This window comes from Primulina tabacum, chromosome 11 (assembly GCF_025594145.1).
Source record: "Primulina tabacum isolate GXHZ01 chromosome 11, ASM2559414v2, whole genome shotgun sequence".
Classification (NCBI taxonomy): Eukaryota; Viridiplantae; Streptophyta; class Magnoliopsida; order Lamiales; family Gesneriaceae; genus Primulina; species Primulina tabacum.
Window position 1 is genome coordinate 21856766 of NC_134560.1, and position 18715 is coordinate 21875480.

An 18715-nucleotide genomic window follows, 5' to 3' on the forward strand; every position below is an offset into this window, starting at 1 on the left:
TTGTGCATTATTATCATTCCCCCAACTAAAATTAGGATGATTTTTCCATCCAGGATTATATGATGGTGAAAAAGGATCTAGTATTGTTTTTTTTATAATTGTTAGCATAATTTGCTTGTTCATGGAGACATTCTTTAAATGAAGGTAATGTTGGACAATCTTTTGTAGCATGATCATGTGTATCACATATGTGACAAACAATTTCTTGAATACTTTTTAATTGACCACTCTTTTTCATTTCTAATGACTCAATTTTTCTTGTTAAAGATGCAAGTTTAGCTTGAATATCTATATCATCTTTAAGATTATAGATACCACCCACATTTGTTGAATTATTGTTTTTAGTTGTTGGTGGTTCTATTGTGCCTATATTATCCCAATTTTGAGCATTTTCTGCTAATGAATCCAAATATTCCATAGCTTCATTTGGGTTTTTATCTTCAAAAGTTCCATTACACATGAATTCTATCATTTGCCTATCTTTAGGTATTAGACCTTCATAAAAGTGAGAAACTATTCTCCATGTTTCAAAACCATGATGTGTGCATGTATTAAGTAAATCTTTATATCTATCCCAACATTGATAAAACGTTTCTCCTTGTTTTTGAGAAAAAGTTGTAATTTGTCTTTTAAAAGAGTTTGTTCTATGGGAAGGGAAAAACTTTTTGAGAAATTGTTGTTGCATTTCTTCCCATGATCTTATTGAACTTGATCTTAAATTTTGTAGCCATGTTTTAGCTTTATCTTTTAAAGAAAAAGGGAAAAGCTTTAATCGAACTATATCCATGCTACAATTTTGATCATTATAAGTGTTACAAACTTCCTCAAATTCTCTTAGATGCAAATATGGATTTTCAGAATCTAAGCCATGAAAATTTGGTAAAAGTTGAATAATTTGAGGTTTGAAGTTGAAATTAAATGCATCAGGAGGAAAAACTAAACAAGATGGGGCACTAGTTCTAATAGGGTTCATATGGTGCCTAAGTGTTCTTAATTGATCATGTTCTTGATTATTATTATTATTATTATTATTATTATCATTATCTTGATTATTTGAATTATCATCCATGTTTAAATTATTTTCAGATACTCGAATAAGTCTACCACTTTTTTTTCGACTCCAAATACTCATACAAAAAAAAAAACAACACAATACTTATAAATAAGACATAATTAACAAATATAAACTTAATTTATACCTCCCCGGCAACGGCGCCAAAAACTTGCAATTACTTAAATAATAATTCACCCAAGTGTAGGTTGTCTTCAAGTAATATATTTCGTAAGTACGAGATCGATCCTCAGAGATGTTATTTTGAGTTTAAATTTATTAATTTATAGATTAACAAATGCAAGAATGAAGTTTACAAATTATAAATTTTGTCAGGGCTTGAGAATTTATTCTTGGTTTATGTAATATTGTTAACTAAAAGTAAAACAAAAGAAACCACCATAAATAATGGTGCCAAGAAAATTAAACACACACATAATATAATATAGTTCCCACTATAGAAAATACCGAATTAACCGATATTTTATATATGGTACCTATGATTATAATCATAAATATATAAATAAATAATTGCATAAAGTAAATGTTAAATTAAATCATTATATTTCATTTAGAACAACCGGCAGAGCCACGCTATTGCCTAAATGAAATATATTGATTTAATAAGTTAGTTGCGGTAAAGTAAAAGTTAGTTGCGATAAAGTAATGTTAGTTGCGGAAAAGTAAAAGTTAGTTGCGAGAAAGTAAAAGTTAGATGCGAAAAATAAAAGTTAGTTGCGATAAAGTAAATGTTAGATTGTTAGATGTTAGTATTAAATCATAATATTTCATTTAGAACAACCGGCAGAGCCACGCTATCGTCTAAATGAAATATTATGATATTATTATATAAATATATATATATAATAATAAGTGATGAAATATTTATTGTATCAAAATTAAATAACAAATCAAGATAACCACTTTAATGGTATCAAGCATTTGATGTAAATTGATAACAACAAATAATTCATTTTTATACCTACAATAAAAATAAGTTAGCTAAATGAAAAGAAATAAAGAAAGAATATACAAAATATAAACAATCTTACTTCACCAAGAATGCATCCTCTTCACCTTGACATAATAGATTTAGCTTGTCATAAGCTTACTTTTGATCAACACTAAAATATCACTCATAGTTGAGAACATGAAAGAAAATATATTGGAACTTAGAACTTTGATACACACTCACACTATATTTTACAATGAGATAGAATGATTCTCAAGCTAGCACAAGGCCTCTATTTATAGGCCAAATGAGAGAAAGGGTCAAAATTTTTATTAATGCCATGTAGTTGCAATAGTATTCTTTGTTTCCTTCAAGTTCAATTCCATGTCCCTTCTTTCTATGCTTTGTTCCACGACTTTATTCACCGAATTTGACTCTGCTCAAAACGGCAAACATGTGGGGAATTGTCTGTAGATGAATTTGGCCACTTGGTTCACCTCATTTGGTTAAATATTGAAATAGTTATGATTTTTTTACTATATGCTGGTAATAGTAAAAGTAAATTTGTCCTTCTTTTGATATTTGCACAATTTTATCATCTTAATGAAATTTTTAGGCAATCATGTCTTCTGCAAAGTTGTAGATAATTTCTCAAGGATTCCATACGTGTTTGAGTCACCTCCATTTGAATTTTCTAGCTTGAGTTATCATTATTTTACCAACACGTTGAAAACCTGAAAATAAAACATATTTAGTAAGACAATTAAATATAAACAAACAATACCAAAATAACATAATTTTATAATTTTAATGAAACTTAAATTTTAAAATACAGCTTTTAACATATAGTAAATTATTAATTTTAAGTTTCATCAATAAGCTACACAAAATAGTATCCTTAGCTCTGATACCACTTGAAAGGGAATCGGTTTTAGGTGTTCAAATACGCAACGGAAGTTCAAAAATTATTTTCAAGAAGAAAAACGAACACCTCTACTAAGATGTGTAGCAAATACAAAACACGAAATATGTCATACATAGGGTGTTTTAGAATTTTTACCTATCAATCTTAAAATATAGATTGGGGCTCCAACTTAGTTGTCAAACAACTAAGCTCTTCAATGGATGACCCAATCTACAAGCTTCCTTATTCTTGAAATCTTTCCTTCAAATTAGGTCCACCACCAACAAGCTAAATACACTCTAATTTTGTACTACAAAAATTAGAGCATTTTTCATTTGAGAAGAGAGTGTTTCCTCCACAATTGAAAAACAAAAATATGGAGAATAAAATGCTCAAAATTTCGGCCATGGTGGAGTAGGAGAGAAGGGGAGACATTTTTCTTGGTTGTGGAAAAGTTAAAGTGTGTCCCAAAATCATGCATGCCTTTTTGACTCAAAAAGTTGTCTCCAACCCTTCACCTTCCAAGCATGCATTTTAAGTGGGCTTGTAACATTTACAAAGCCCATGGACTTTATTTAAATGTCTCAAACACATTTGAGACCATATAACCATTACTTGATTTTACTCAAGCCCACTAGTTTAATAATTATTTCTAATTGGACTGTACAAGAACCAATGTTGTTTAATTAACCCAACACTTGAATTAATTTTATTATTTGGACTCTACTAGGTCCACTAGTGTTTAATTAATTCAACACTTGAATTAATTTAGTTTAGTCCACAATAATGTATATGAAAATCACAAATTTCAAATACATTACTCGTTTGGCCAACTTTTAATTTAGGAACACTTCCTCAAATTAAAAGTTACATTCTCCTTATAGAAGTCATACTTCTATTTTTATTTACGCTTATAAACTCCTTTATAAGCCGTTCAATACATTGAACTATTTTACTTCTCAACGGGATCTAGAAAGTTAGCACTTGTGTGACCCTCAATGGTTCATTGATACAACTAGCCGTGGGTTCACATCTCCATGTGATTCGGACTAAACATGTCCTTATACGAGCATACCCCAATTGCTCCATTCTTACTTATCAACTCCTTGATAACAAGAACGTCAGAACTCAAGTCTAATAGTACCCAACCAATCATGTTAACCGCCTAGCAGCATCGCCTACATGATTCCCTAGGTATCAAATGATAGTGCATGCAAGAACCATTCAATTATGGTTAGCGTACAGTACGGTTTCTTCAACTCATATATTCCGATCGATTCGACAACCATTGGTTTATCGAGAGTTGTCAATGAATCGATACTATGTGTCATGTCGTAGTTGTATCGATGGTGTAATCTATGAAATCCCTTTCATAATTACCACCATACTCTGATCAGAGATTTCATACTACATACACACGAGATCACATAGGATATCCATACCCGAAGGTAAGCGGTTAATCCCCGACTACAATGCATCGACTCCTATATGTTTCGACAGAACACCCAACCTTGCCACCTGATGACCCCTTGAGAGTCGGTAAACAAGTCAAAGTGTAGTGCTAGCATATAGAGTCTCAATGTTGTCCCGGGTCATAAGGACTAATGGTGTACAACCATAAACTAGGACGTTTCCACTCGATAAGTGAGAATCACTTGGAAAGTCCTTTATGGAGGGTTGTTCAGTGCACTCTACAAGGAGCACCTATCTGCATGCTCGGACATCACAATGTCCCCTACCAATGAAACATGGTACTCACATCGTAGATACTAGTCTCGAACTCGAGCGGCCTATATCCTTCTTAGCGGCGGCTGAATCGACTAGGAACTGTTTAAAATATACAGTATTCCAAATATGAGTTTCATGATACACATCATATGAGCATCTCATATTATTTCTACTATTTGTATATTCAAGGACTTTATCTATGCAACTAGCATGGGTATGCAGATAAAGAAGTGCCAAAATAATAATTTCAAATATTATTAAAATAAAGACTGTTCATACATAGAGTTTAAACATGAACTCTCGGCCAACACTTGGGTCGACGGGCACCTACTCTAACAGTGTCATGTATAATTATAAATATGTGCATTGCTCGATAGAACCCTGTCATAAAATAGCATATCATAATTTTCTGTTGGAATAATGTTCTACGCAAGTGGCCCATAACATAACATGCACGTCTGATCAGACTAAACCATAGTATACTGGGGGGTAGAGATCATCACAGCTCTTGGACTGGATATCCATACCCATACATGAACATTAACCGATCGTAAGTCACCGGGTGAAGTAATAATCCCATAAGCTGAATCCCATAAGCGTGAGGTGGCCACAAGACATATCGCATATATCTCAAAAATAAACATTTTATATTTTTATGCACGTAATATAATTATAATCCTGTCTTTATCAAATGGGTTGGATCGTTCCCAGGCTCGCTGCGACCTAATTCTAACATGAGAAACATGCAAATAACTTAACTTGACCAACACTTCAAAATCGAGCTAAAAAAACGAGACTATTACGCCCAACAAACTAATATTCAACCATGGCTTCGTACCAACTCGAACCGACATTGAACCATCATTTAGCCATGATTAAAATACACCTAAAATACTGGAAAACATGACCCTAGGCTGTAGTACACGAAAAGATGTGAATGGTGGCCAAAATCGTGAAACGCTCTTTCGAGAGTCACTTTGGCACATTGCACCGTAAATTCTCGTTCGACCTCTAAACTTAACCAGATCACAAACGGCCAAAAACATGACCTTCCTAACTCAATGAGGTACTGTCCAGTCCAAGGCCATAGGCTAAATGCCAACCAAGAACTCGAAACAAGCCTCTGAACCGAAGCCCAAAGCTGCTGTCAAAAAAATACAGCAGCCGCTGCTGTGCTTCCTTGTTTCGTTTACAAGGCTAATGGACATTAGGGCTTGAACCACTGACTAGAGCCTCTTCCCAACATCCTAAAGCATGGCTTGAACCCCATGGCTAATGGCTACAAGCCAACTACAAACCAAGCAAATTCATAGGACAACGCCAAGCTCCACCCGAGAACACCATGTGCTGTACGTGGGAGGGTGTTGCTTGTTTTTGCTATCATGTATCAGTCCAGTGGCCATATGATCAACCATGGCTTGATCTAGACATCATGAGGTATTGTGTGAACCATGGCTAAGGGGGGTGTTGCTTGTTTTTGCTGTCATGTATCATTCCAGTGGCCATGTGATCGACCATGGCTTGATCTAGACATCATGAGGTATTGTGTAAACCGTGGATAAGGGTTAGAAGCCAACCAAGATCCACACAACACCCTAAAATTGGAAACTACTCACACAAACTTGGAAAAATGAAAACCGAAGGAGGTTGTCTTGTTTGTTTTAAAAACCGATGGGACCATGAACCAAGCCATGAAAGGTCATCTTGGTCATGTCCTAGACATGATAAGGAAGGGTTCTAACCATGCTTACAGGCCCAAAAGCCAACAAAGATTCGAACCTCCTTGAACAATCAAAAAAACAGAAATTTCGAGACTCAACTCGCAACTATGGTTGAGTTGATGTCAAGTCTTAAATCCAGCGAGTTGGGGGCTTGAACTAATGGACCAACATGATCCTAACTCACCCTAGTACATGCCTAGATGCACCCTTGGATGCCTGGAACCGAGCCAATCCAATGAAATCACAAAACAATACAAAACGTGAAGCACAAGGAAGAGAGCCGAAAATCTGTGCAGAATATTTGTTCATGTTGCTGTAAAAACTTCGGTTTTGCCCTTTTAAATCATGCATAAGTAATGTTTTAAAATAATTATATGACTTGATTGAAGAGCAAAAGATAATATAAACATGCCTTGAATTTGTTTTGAAAGAAAACAAACGATTACGACGAACACGGCGCGGCGGAGACAGAGTTCTTTTTCTTTTCTACTAGTTTCTCTCTTATTATCTTGCTTGAGATTCTCACGATTTTTCTACTGAATATGCCTGAAATTTCGAGAATGAGGAGAGGGAAATGGCTAGGAGATGAATGAGGAAGTTGCAAAATAGATGGGAGATATGAAAGGCAAGATAAAATCTTTCTATCCTTTGAGTTTGTTAGATAGGAAATGATATGATATCAAGGGATTTGAGGGATATTTAGGAGGTGCATGGCCGATTTCTTCAATCAAATATGGGTAGGAATATTGCTTAATTAATAATTATTGAGGATTTAAAATGAGGGAATTAACTATGCCATGAAAGGATTAAGGAAAGATATCAATAGAGAGTTACTAAAATTAATCAAATCCTCAAAGTGTGGTGGCCGAAATTTGCTAGATAAAATGGGGTAAAATATTGCTTAAATTATTAATTTTAACTTTTTAAAGTTTTAAACAATAATTATGTATTTTAGTGAAATAGTAAATTTAATTTAGGATGGTGATTATCTTGCATGCATGGCTAATTCTTTAAATTAAATTACTAGCATGTTAAGTTACAATTTCTTAAATAAAATAAGCCTAGATGAACTTATCTCAATTGGTCATACATTTTAATTTAGGCTTTTAATTAATTATTGGACATAAAGGAACTTATTTACTTTTTATCTCTAATTAATTAATTAAATCCCTAAACATTCTTTTTCATTAAAATAAATTATTCTTTATCTTAAATAAATTTCTAGAAATATTTTCTTATCCTTAAATTTTATCTCAATACTCCAACTCCAGTCCGGCCTCGCTTATTTAACTGAAAAGATAAAACTAAACCTTTGCAATTAAAATAAGTGATCATGACTAAACAACTTTTAAAATGCTTTAAATATAAAAGAAATCATTTTAAATTTTTAAATAATAAATAATAGTAATTATGTATGGCTAATACGTAGTCTGATTTAACAGGTTCTACAACTCTCCCCCCTTTAAAAGAAATTTCGTCCTCGAAATTAAAACTTACCGAATAACTCGGGGTACCGACTCCTCATCTCCGGCTCAGATTCCCACGTAGCTTCCTCCTCCGAGTGATTAAACCATTTGACCTTCACTAGCATCACAAGTTTGTTCCGAAGCTTCTTTTCCTGTCTATCTATGATCTGCACTGGTCTTTCTTCATAAAACAGGTTCGGAGTGAGCTACAACGGTTCAAAATTCAAGTCATGCGAAGGATTCGTCATATACTTCCTCAGCATAGAGAAGTGGAACACATTGTGTACTTCGGCCAGATTCGACGGGAGAGCAACACGATAAGCTAACGTCCCAACCCTGTCGAGGATCTCAAATGGTCCGATGAATCTCAGACTGAGCTTTCCTTGTTTCCCGAACCGCATGACACCTTTCATAGGTGCTACCTTCACAAAAACATGGTCGCCAACGGCAAACTCTAGATCTCTCATCCTTTGATCCGCATAGCTCTTCTGTCGGCTTTGAGCAGTCCTCATCCTATCATGGATCTTGACTACTACATCGACAGCCTGCTGAATGATCTCCGAACCCAATTCTGATCTTTCCCCTACTTCATCCCAATGAACCGGCGATCTGCACTTACGACCATACAGTGCTTCATACGGAGCCATACCTTTAGACGACTGGAAACAGTTGTTATAGGTGAACTCTACCAATGGTAACTTCGACTCCCAACTCCCTGAATCGATGACACATGCACGGAGAAGATCCTCCAAAATTTGGATAACTCTTTCTGACTACCCATATGTCTGTGGGTGGAAAGCTGTGCTAAACAACAACTTCGTACCCATAGCCGCATGCAAACTCTTCCAAAATGAGGAAGTGAATCTAGGATCTCGGTCGGACACGATAGAAACGGGAATACCATGAAGTCTGACTATCTCTCGGATATACAACTTTGCATACTGAATCATGGTGAAAGTCGTCTTAATGGGCAAGAAGTGCGCTGATTTTGTAAGACGATCAACAATCACCCAGATAGCATTTGATCCTCTGACTTACTTTGGCAGACCGACAATGAAGTCCATGGTAACATTCTCCCACTTCCACTCGGGAATACGAAGAGGCTTGAGCATACCTGCTGGTCTCTGATGCTCCGCTTTCACTAGCTGGCACGTCAGACACTCGGATACAAAATTTCTGATATCCTTCTTAATTCCGGGCCACCAATACAACAACTGCATATCTTTGTACATCTTCGTACTCCAAGGATGAATAGAGTATGACGACATGTGGGCCTCTGATAAAATATCTGCTCGAATAGTATCGCTGCTAGGAACCCACATTCTGTCTCGATATCTTACAATGCCGTCGCTAACTGTATAAAAGATACTGCCTTTGGCCTCATCTCTCTGCCTCCACTTTGCCAACTGCTCATCTGCTGACTGTCCACTGCGAATACGGTCTAGAAGAGAAGACTGAATCGTCATAGTAGATAGGCGAGGAACTCTACCTCAAGGATAAGTCTCTAGGTCAAACCTTTGCATCTCAAACTGAAGAGGTCTCGGAGTCGCCAAATGAGCCATCACTGCGACTTTCCTGCTCATTGCATCTGCAACTACATTAGCTTTACTCGGGTGGTAGCTAATGTCACAGTCATAGTCCTTCACTAGCTCCAACCAACGCCTCTGACGCATATTCAGCTCTTTCTGCGTAAAGAAGTACTTGAGGCTCTTGTGGTCGGTAAAAATCTGGCACTTCTCTCCGTACAAATAATGCCTCCAAATCTTCAAGGCAAATACTACGGCTGCCAACTCTAGATCGTGGGTAGGTTAATTCTTCTCATGTATTTTCAAGTGACGAGAAGCATATGCTATCACCTTCCCATGCTGCATCAACATTGCGCCTAAACCGAGCTTCGAAGCATCGGTATACAAAACAAACTCGCCAGGCCCTGACGGCATGGCCAAAACTGGCGCTGATATAAGAGCTTGCTTCAAAGTATCGAAGCTCTTCTGACATTCATCGCTCCACACAAATTTGAGTGGAACTGCGATAGAGGAGAATCCCTGAATAAAATTCCGATAATATCCTGCTGGCCCAAGGAAACTACGGATCTCTGATGCATTCTGCGGCACAACCCAATCCCTGAATGCTGCAACTTTCGCTGGGTCTACCTCGATACCGCTGCTAGAGACGATGCGGCCTAAGAATGCCACATTCTCTAACCAGAACTCACACTTACTGAACTTCGCGAATAGCTGGTGTTTCTCTAAGGTCTGCAAAACTGCGGTCAGATGTCTGCTGTGATCCTCTTGTTCTTTGAGTAGACGAGAATGTCGTCTATGAATACTATCACAAACTGATCAAGATACGGCTGAAATACACGATTCATGAGATCCATGAAGATCGCTGGCGCATTCGTCAAACCGAACGGCATCACAAGGAACTCGAAGTGGCCATAACGAGTCCTAAAAGCAGTCTTGAGAACATTGACATCTTTCACTCTCAACTGGTGATAACCAGAACGCAGATCAATCTTTGAGAATACTGAAGCTCCCTGCAACTGGTCAAATAAATCCTCAATCCTCGGAAGTGGGTATTTGTTCTTCACTGTAACCCTGTTCAACTCCCGGTAATCAATACAGAGCCTCATCGAACCATCATTCTTCTTTACAAACAAGACTGGCGCGCTCCATGGTGAAAAACTCGGGCGAATGAAATCCTTGTCAAGAAGTTCCTTAATCTGCTTCTTAAGTTCTGCCATCTCTATCGGCGCTAATCGGTACGGTGCTTTTGAGATTGGTGCCGTACCTGGCATAAGCTCAATAGAAAACTCCACCTCTCACTTGGGTGGCATACCAGAGACGTCCTCAGGAAAAACGTCTATAAAATCTCTAACAATTGGGACATCGGAGGCTGACTGACTGGGTGCCTCGGGAACGGATACAACAGTCGCTAAAAATGCCCGACACCCTCTATGCATGAGCTTCCTAGCCTGGACACAAGGTATAATGCGCGTTAAAGAAAAATACCTGTCTGGCTCGAATAAGAACTGCTCTCTCCCTGGCGGTCGGACTAGCACAGATCTCCGCTAGAAGTCAATCAAAACTCTGTTCCGTAATAGCCAGTCCATCCCCAGAATGATTTCGAACTCTGGCATCGGCAGCACGATAAGATCCGCATAAACAAGATTGCCATGAAGCTCGAGGTCTATGTCTCGGATCAAATTAGTGGCTATCAGTTCCTCTCCAGAAGGCATTACTACTGAATACGCTACATCTAGCCCAATGGTTTTGACCTTGAGGAAATTAGCAAAGACCTCTGAAATGAACGAATGAGTAGCCCCTGAATCTATCAAGGTATTCGTAGCTGAACCAGCTATAAAAATTCTCCCTGAAAGGTTGGAACATCAAGCTGAACCAAATAATTACTAGAACTACTTATAGACATGCGAAAGTCAAAGTCCTTCTAATCTAAATTCCTGAAATAACGCTGATTAGAGCATGCAATCCTATCACAAATTCTAAGTTCAAAAACCTTAACCCAAACCCTCGAAACATTGAATTTCAAATACAAACTTAAATCTTTAAGATACCTGTCATGAGCATGGTCTCCGGGTTTGTCTCCGCTGCATGGAGAGCAAAAACTCTGCCTTGAGTAGGCAGACTCCCCTGAGGGCAATTCTTCAGCAAGTGGTTAGGACTCCCACACTTGTAGCACTTCCCTGAGCCATACATACAAGCTCCAGCATGACGATGCACGCACTTAGCGCAGAATGGGTACTCAACGGCTCTCGGGACTGCCCGTCCCTGCTGCTGCTGCTATCCTCTATTCCTGGGTGGGCCGTGGAAAGGCCTCTAATTCTGATGCTGCTGCTGAGGAGGGCGGTGCGGCACTTGGACTGGTCGCTTGCCCTGGCGGTCTCTCTCTATATCATTCTGGTCCAGCTCTGCAGCTAGAGCTCTTGAGACAGCGACGTCATAAGTAGTAGGGCCAGCCACCATAACATCACGGCACAAGATCGGCCGCAGACCATCTACAAAATGCCTCAGTTTGGCTCCAGCATCATTAGCAATCAGGGGTACGAAATGGCAACCCCTCTCAAACTTACGGATGAACTCCGTAACAGTCATATCTCCCTGCCTCAAGGTCATGAACTCCCTGGTCAACCTGGAACGCACCTCGTCAGTAAAATATTTGGAGTAGAATACCTCTGTAAAGCGTGTCCAGCTCAGAGTAGCCACATTCAATGCTACGGATGCTCCTTCCCACCATAAGCGAGCGTCTCCTACAAACAGATAGGTTGCACAACGAACCCTATCTTCATCTCCGAGCTCCATGAATTCAAAAATAACCTCGAGGGACTTAATCCAGCCCTCGGCAATCATAGGATCTGCCGTCCCTGAGAACTCCTTAGGTCTCATCTTCATGAATCGCTTATAGGTCGCCTCAGGCCCCGCCGGCCTGGCTGCCACAGCGTTATTCCCCGCAAACTGTGCAAAGAACCTAGTCATCCCAGCTAACAACTGGGCGTTCATGTCCGGTGGAGCGGGTGGAGGTAAATCTCTCTCCTGCTTAAGGTCCTCACCGTCCTCATGACGATGCTCATCCTCTCTCATGCGCTCAGGAATGCGTCTAGGAGGCATACTGTTCCATACAAATAACACATACGTAACCAACATGCATAATTCCATTATTTCTTTAAATTTAAATAAATAATGCATAATCATAATCTTGACATAAATTGTTTCATGGAAACATGCTGTAAAAATATTTCATGCCTTAATCAAAATGCGTAAATGTAAAACTTACAGACCGAAGACGTGACTTCGTGAGCTTCTCGAGATCAGTAGTAGCACAACCCTTTACAAGAACATAGGCTCTGATACCAACTGTCGAGGCCCGTGTCTCGTACTTGTAAATTTGCGGAAATATTTAAAATTTTTCTTTAAAAGTAAATAACTTGCCTCATTCATAAAATAAACGGATAAAAGTTTTAATGTTATAACTGCAGCGGAAGTAAATACTATTTCAAAACCATAACTTAAAATATTTCTTCAAAGTAAAAACTGAATTTGAACAAAAATAGTAAATGATAAACGTGTGGCCCTCGGGTTCTTACTACTGCCGACCCAAGCTAGCTCACTGGTCCCCGCCCTCGGCCTCGACCTCATCAGTACCTACAACAATCAAGTCTAGTGAGTCTAAAGACTCAGCATGCATATATCGTGAATAACAAGTAAAATATATAATAAAATTTCATGCCATGTAAAGATATCATATCGTAACGCGTGAGGTAAAAGTCGTGTCATGGATAATTATAAATACGTGCATAACTAAAAATCGTACGTAAAATGTTTGCTCGATAGAGCCCTGTCATAAAATAGCATATCATAATTTTATGTTGAGATAATGTTCTACGCAAATGGCCCATAACATAACATAACATAACATGCACGTCTGATCAGACTAAACCACAGTATACTGGGCGATAGAGATCATCACAGCCCTTGGAGTGGATATCCATACCCATACATGAACATGAACCGGTCGTAAGTCACCGGGTGAAGTAATAATCCCATAAGCTGAATCCCATAAGCGTGAGGTGGCCACAAGACATATCGCATATATCTAAAAAATAAACATTTTATATTTTTATGCACATAATATAATTATAATCCTGTCTTTACCAAATGGGTTGGATCATTCCCAGGCTCGCTGCGACCTAATTCTAACAAGAGAAACATGCAAATAACTTAACTTGACCAACACTTCAAAATCGAGCTAAAAAAACGAGACTATTACGGCCAACAAACTTAATATTCAACCATGGCTTCGTACCAACCCGAACCGACATTGAACCATCATTTAGCCATGATTAAAATACACCTAAAATACTGGAAAACATGACCCTAGGCTATAGTACACGAAAAGATGTGAATGGTGGTCAAAATCATGAAACGCTCTTTCGAGAGTCACTTTGGCACATTGCACCGTAAAATCTCGTACGACCTATAAACTTAACCAAATCACAAACGGCCAAAAACATGACCTTAATAACTCAATGAGGTACTGTCCAGTCCAAGGCCATAGGTTAAATGCCAACCACGAATTCGAAACAAGCCTCTGAACCGAAGCACAATGCTGCTGTCAAAAAAATACAGCAGCCGCTGATGTGCTTCCTTGTTTTGTTTACAAGGCTAATGGCCATTGGGGCTTGAACCACCAACTAGAGCCTCTTGCCAACATCCTAAGGCATGGCTTGGACCATAACTAATAACTACAAGACAACCACAAACCAAGCAAATTCATAGGACAACGCCAAGCTCCACCCGAGAACACCATGTGCTGTACGTGGGGGGGTGTTGCTTGTTTTTGCTGTCATGTATCATTCCAGTGGCCATGTGATCGACCATGGCTTGATCTAGACATCATGAGGTATTGTGTAAACCATGGATAAGAGCTAGAAGACAACCAAGATCCACACAAAACCCTAAAATTCGAAACTACTCACACAAACTCGGAAAAATGAAAACCGAAGGGGGTTGTCTTTTTTGTTTTAAAAACCGATGGGACCATGAACCAAGCCATGAAAGGTCATCTTGGTCATGTCCTAGACATGCTAAGGAAGGGTTCTAACCATGGTTACAGTCCCAAAAGCCAACCAAGATTCGAACCTCCTTGAACAATCAAAAAAACAGAAATTTCGAGACTCAACTCGCAACTATGGTGGAGTTGCTGTCAAGTCTTAAATCCAACGAGTTAGGGGCTTGAACTAATGGACCAACATGATCCCAACTCACCCTATGCCTAGATGCAGCCTTGGACGCCTGGAACCGAGCCAACCCCCTGAAATCACAAAACAATACCAAACGTTAAGCACAAGGAAGAGAGCCGAAAATCTGTGCAGAATTTTTTTTCATGTTGCTGTAAAAACTTCGGTTTTGCCCTTTTCAATCATGCATAAGTAATGTTTTAAAAATATTATATGACTTGATTGAAAAGCAAAAGATAATATAAAAATGCCTTGAATTTGTTTTGAAAGAAAACAAACGATTACAATGAACACGGCGCGGCGGAGACAGAGTTCATTTTCTTTTCTACTAGTTTCTCTCTTATTATCTTGCTTGAGCTTCTCACGATTTTTCTACTGAATATGCCCTGCAATTTCGAGAATGAGGAGAGGGAAATGGCTAGGAGATGAATGAGGAAGTTGCAAAATAGATGGGAGATATGAAAGGCAAGATAAAATCTTTCTATCCTTTGAGTTTGTTAGATAGGAAATGATATGATATGAAGGGATTTGAGGGATATTTAGGAGGTGCATGGCCGATTTCTTCTATCAAATATGGGTAGGAATATTGCTTAATTAATAATTATTGAAGATTTAAAATGAGGGAATTAACTACGCCATGAAAGGATTAAGAAAATATATCAATAGAGAGTTACTAAAATTAATCAAATCCTCAACGTGTGGTGGCCGAAATTTGCTAGATAAAATGGGGTAAAATATTGCTTAAATTATTAATTTTAACTTTTTAAAGTTTTAAACACTAAATATGTATTTTAGTGAAAGAGTAAATTTAATTTAGGATGGTAATTATCTTGCATGAATGACTAATTCTTTAAATTAAATTACTAGCATGTTATGTTACAATTTCTTAAATTAAAGAAGTCTAGATGAAATTATCTCAATTGGTCATATATTTTAATTTAGGCTTTTAATTAATTATTGGACATAAAGGAACTTATTTACTACTTTTCTCTAATTAATTAATTAAATCCCTAAACATTCTTTTTCATTAAAATAAATTATTCTTTATCTTAAATAAATTTCTAGGAATATTTTCTTATCCTTAAATTTTATCTCAATACTCCAACTCCAGTCCGGCCTCGCTTATTTAACTGAAAAGATAAAACTAAACTTCTGCGATTAAAATAAGTGATCATGACTAAACAACTTTTAAAATGCTTTAAATATAAAAGAAATCATTTTAAATTTTTAAATATTAAATAATAGTAATTATGCATGGCTACTACGTAGTCTGATTTAACGGGTTCTACATATATGATAGATAATACCTGCATCAAGGAGTTTGATAGTTTCTGCTTTTAGTATCTCTTGCATCTTTGGATTCAATTTTCTCTGAGGTTTACCAGAGGTGAGTATTTGTCTTCCATCAATATCTTGCGCATTCAGACCGATGGATTGATCCCTTTGATATCCGCCACCTTCCACGCAAATGCACTCTTGTGCGCTTTCAAAACTTTCTTTGCGTTCCATCGCAACTGTCGAATCAGAAGAAATAATCACAGGAAGTTTATTATTCTCACCTAGATAGACGTATTTCATATGTCGAGGAAATGGATTGAGCTCAAGAGTTGGTGGCTCCGCTATGCTTGACTTCTTAGAGGTTAAGTCTCTGCGATCCCCAAAGTCCTCTAATTGCATCTTTATTGGCCTCTTCCAGGGATGGTTGGCATTAAGGTATGCCACTATCTCAGCTTTCTCCTCATCCAATTCGTCTTCTCTCAATTCAGTAGTGAGAATGGCTTCCAAAGGGTCCTTGATATGAATCTGGCCGGGCATGACGTGCAAATGGGTGGAAGAAGAATTAAGAAACATTGTTGTCTCGGAATATCAAGCTTAATGATGATGAATCAAGCATATTCAATCCAAGTGGTGGAGTTCAACAAAGAATATAATGAAGGAGTCCCGAGCAACCAAGCATGTGAGTGCAAAATGGGCCGAGAGGACAGCGGTCCTCGCGCACTTGCGCGATATATGACGCGCATATGCGCGAGAGGTCGCGCATATGCGCCAAACGGGGCGCGCATATGCGCGACATAGGCAGTGACTTGCGCGCATATGCGCGCGGCGCAGACTTTTTCCTAGTTTAGGGTTTTATTATTTTGGCAAGTAGATTTTGATATCTTTGAGATTTGTAAACAATATATACACAAAAATTTGACATTGTAAATAATTAATCATTGAGTTTAATCATATTGATAGAGTTTTTCTCTCAAATTTTCAAAGCTTGGCTTTGTATAGACCTTTTGTGTTTCTCAAATCAAACTTATCAAAGTTCAATACTTTGTGGCGTTTGTCGATTGTTCTTCACTCGGATTTTCAAAGACGAGTTCTTTGAAGGTTCGTTTTGAATTCCAATTGTTTATCTCGTTAATATTTGTTGCTAAATTCTTCGTAATTTAGAGGTGAATATTTCACACTTACTTGTTCAAAAAGATCGGGACAACACAACCGTTTTTTTTTCATCGAATCGAGGGCGCGACTCCGTATTTGAGCGCGTTTGCTTTTTGTGATCAAAGGATCGCGTCATTTGGTATCAGAGCTTTAGGTTCCCTTTGATTCAAGCAAGTTTATCTTTTTTATTTTCAGATCTGTGTTTATCTTTGTTTGTTATCAGATCTATTTTAACCATTCGTTCTTCGCCTTTCTTGAATAACTGATTCTCAAAATTTGTGAATTTTTTTTCTTTTTTTCGAGTGCACAAATAATCCTTGTGCAAGAGGAAAAAAAAAAGGAGTACGAAAATTTCGAAATTTTGCCATAAATTTGTTTTGGTATTTTGTTCTATTCTATTGTGGGAGCCATATTCAAGTGCCTCTCACAATCAAAAAAAAAATATATTGTGCTATTATTTAGCGTTGAATCTTGTTCTTATCCCTATTGTTAGTCATATTCAAGTGACTCTCACAATCAAAAAAAAATATCAAAAAAAAAAATTTATTTCAAATTTCTTGTTTTACGCAGTCCGTGTAAGTCAGTTTGAAAGTGTCGTGAAGTTTGAACTTGTGGGTTTGATGCACACAAGCTACAGAGCCTGAAACTGTACCCTACAAGAGAACTCTCAAAATCGAGTGACACACTTGAGGGCGAGTGTTTATTTCTTGGAGTGACGTGCGAGGTTTTGTAGTGAGGACAAAAAAAAAGAGAGAGAAAATAAAAGAGTATCGAGTGAATTTTCATTGGAGTGACCAGTGAGGATTCGTGGTGAGGAAACTTTATTCTTTATTGTTTTATACTAACCTTTTCTTGCAGGTATAATGATTTAAGAACGTCAATTTCAATAAATGTTAGGAGGGTTGGATAGAATGTGGGAGAAGGAATTTAAGCCTCTACGAAAAAAATATAAGAGGTGTGAAGAAGAGGAGATGTGTGATAGACACGGTAATGAGGATAGGCGACGTAGAAGATTTGGAGGGAATAGATCGATCTATTTGCATCGTGATGATGATAGGTGATGTGAGGAAAGTAGTGGGTATAGCAATCGGGGAGAGAGAATCATTGCTAGTCCAATGGAGAAGTCGGGATGTGAAACTGCAAGATATGAATATCAAGGTACATTTAAAAATTCAATTTCTAGTACTTGTGATGTTATATGTTGTTGGTGTTTTGAGGTCGGGCATGATATCAGTCAATGTCCACGTGATGAGGTGACCATAATAAAATCGACAGTTGAGCTTAATTCTCAAATGGAGGTTGATGTTGTGGGTGAGCTTGAATCTCGAATGGAGGATGAGGTGGTAGTTGAGCCTGAATTTGGAGTGGTAGTTGAGGAAGTTGTTGATGATATTATTCTACTAGTTGATGAGTCGAATGATGTTGAACAATATATAGTGGAGGTTGAATCATTAGGAGGGGAGGAAATGTTTAATTTGTCTACTATGGAGGTGAAGAGTAGGCAAGGAGGGATATTGTAGATCAATTACTTGAGGAACAAAATATTTCATTAGTTCAATTTACTCCAAATGTTATTGAGGATCAATTGAAAGTTATTCATGAGTTGAGTGGAAAGAAATGTGAAATGGCCGAAAGAAAGAGTGAACAAAAGAGTGAGATGACCATAGAAAATAAAAAAGAGAGAAAAAATGAAAAGGAAAAAGAGGCCA

General features: G+C 37.7%; 1 non-coding gene across 1 annotated transcript; it reads left to right on the forward strand.

The window, feature by feature from the left end:
- Window positions 1-530: 530 nt before the first annotated feature.
- On the forward strand, window positions 531-641 carry LOC142519975 (small nucleolar RNA R71). Its single transcript, XR_012813857.1, has one exon. It is a non-coding gene; the product is annotated as a small nucleolar RNA R71 (small nucleolar RNA).
- The last annotated feature ends 18074 nt before the right edge of the window (window positions 642-18715 follow it).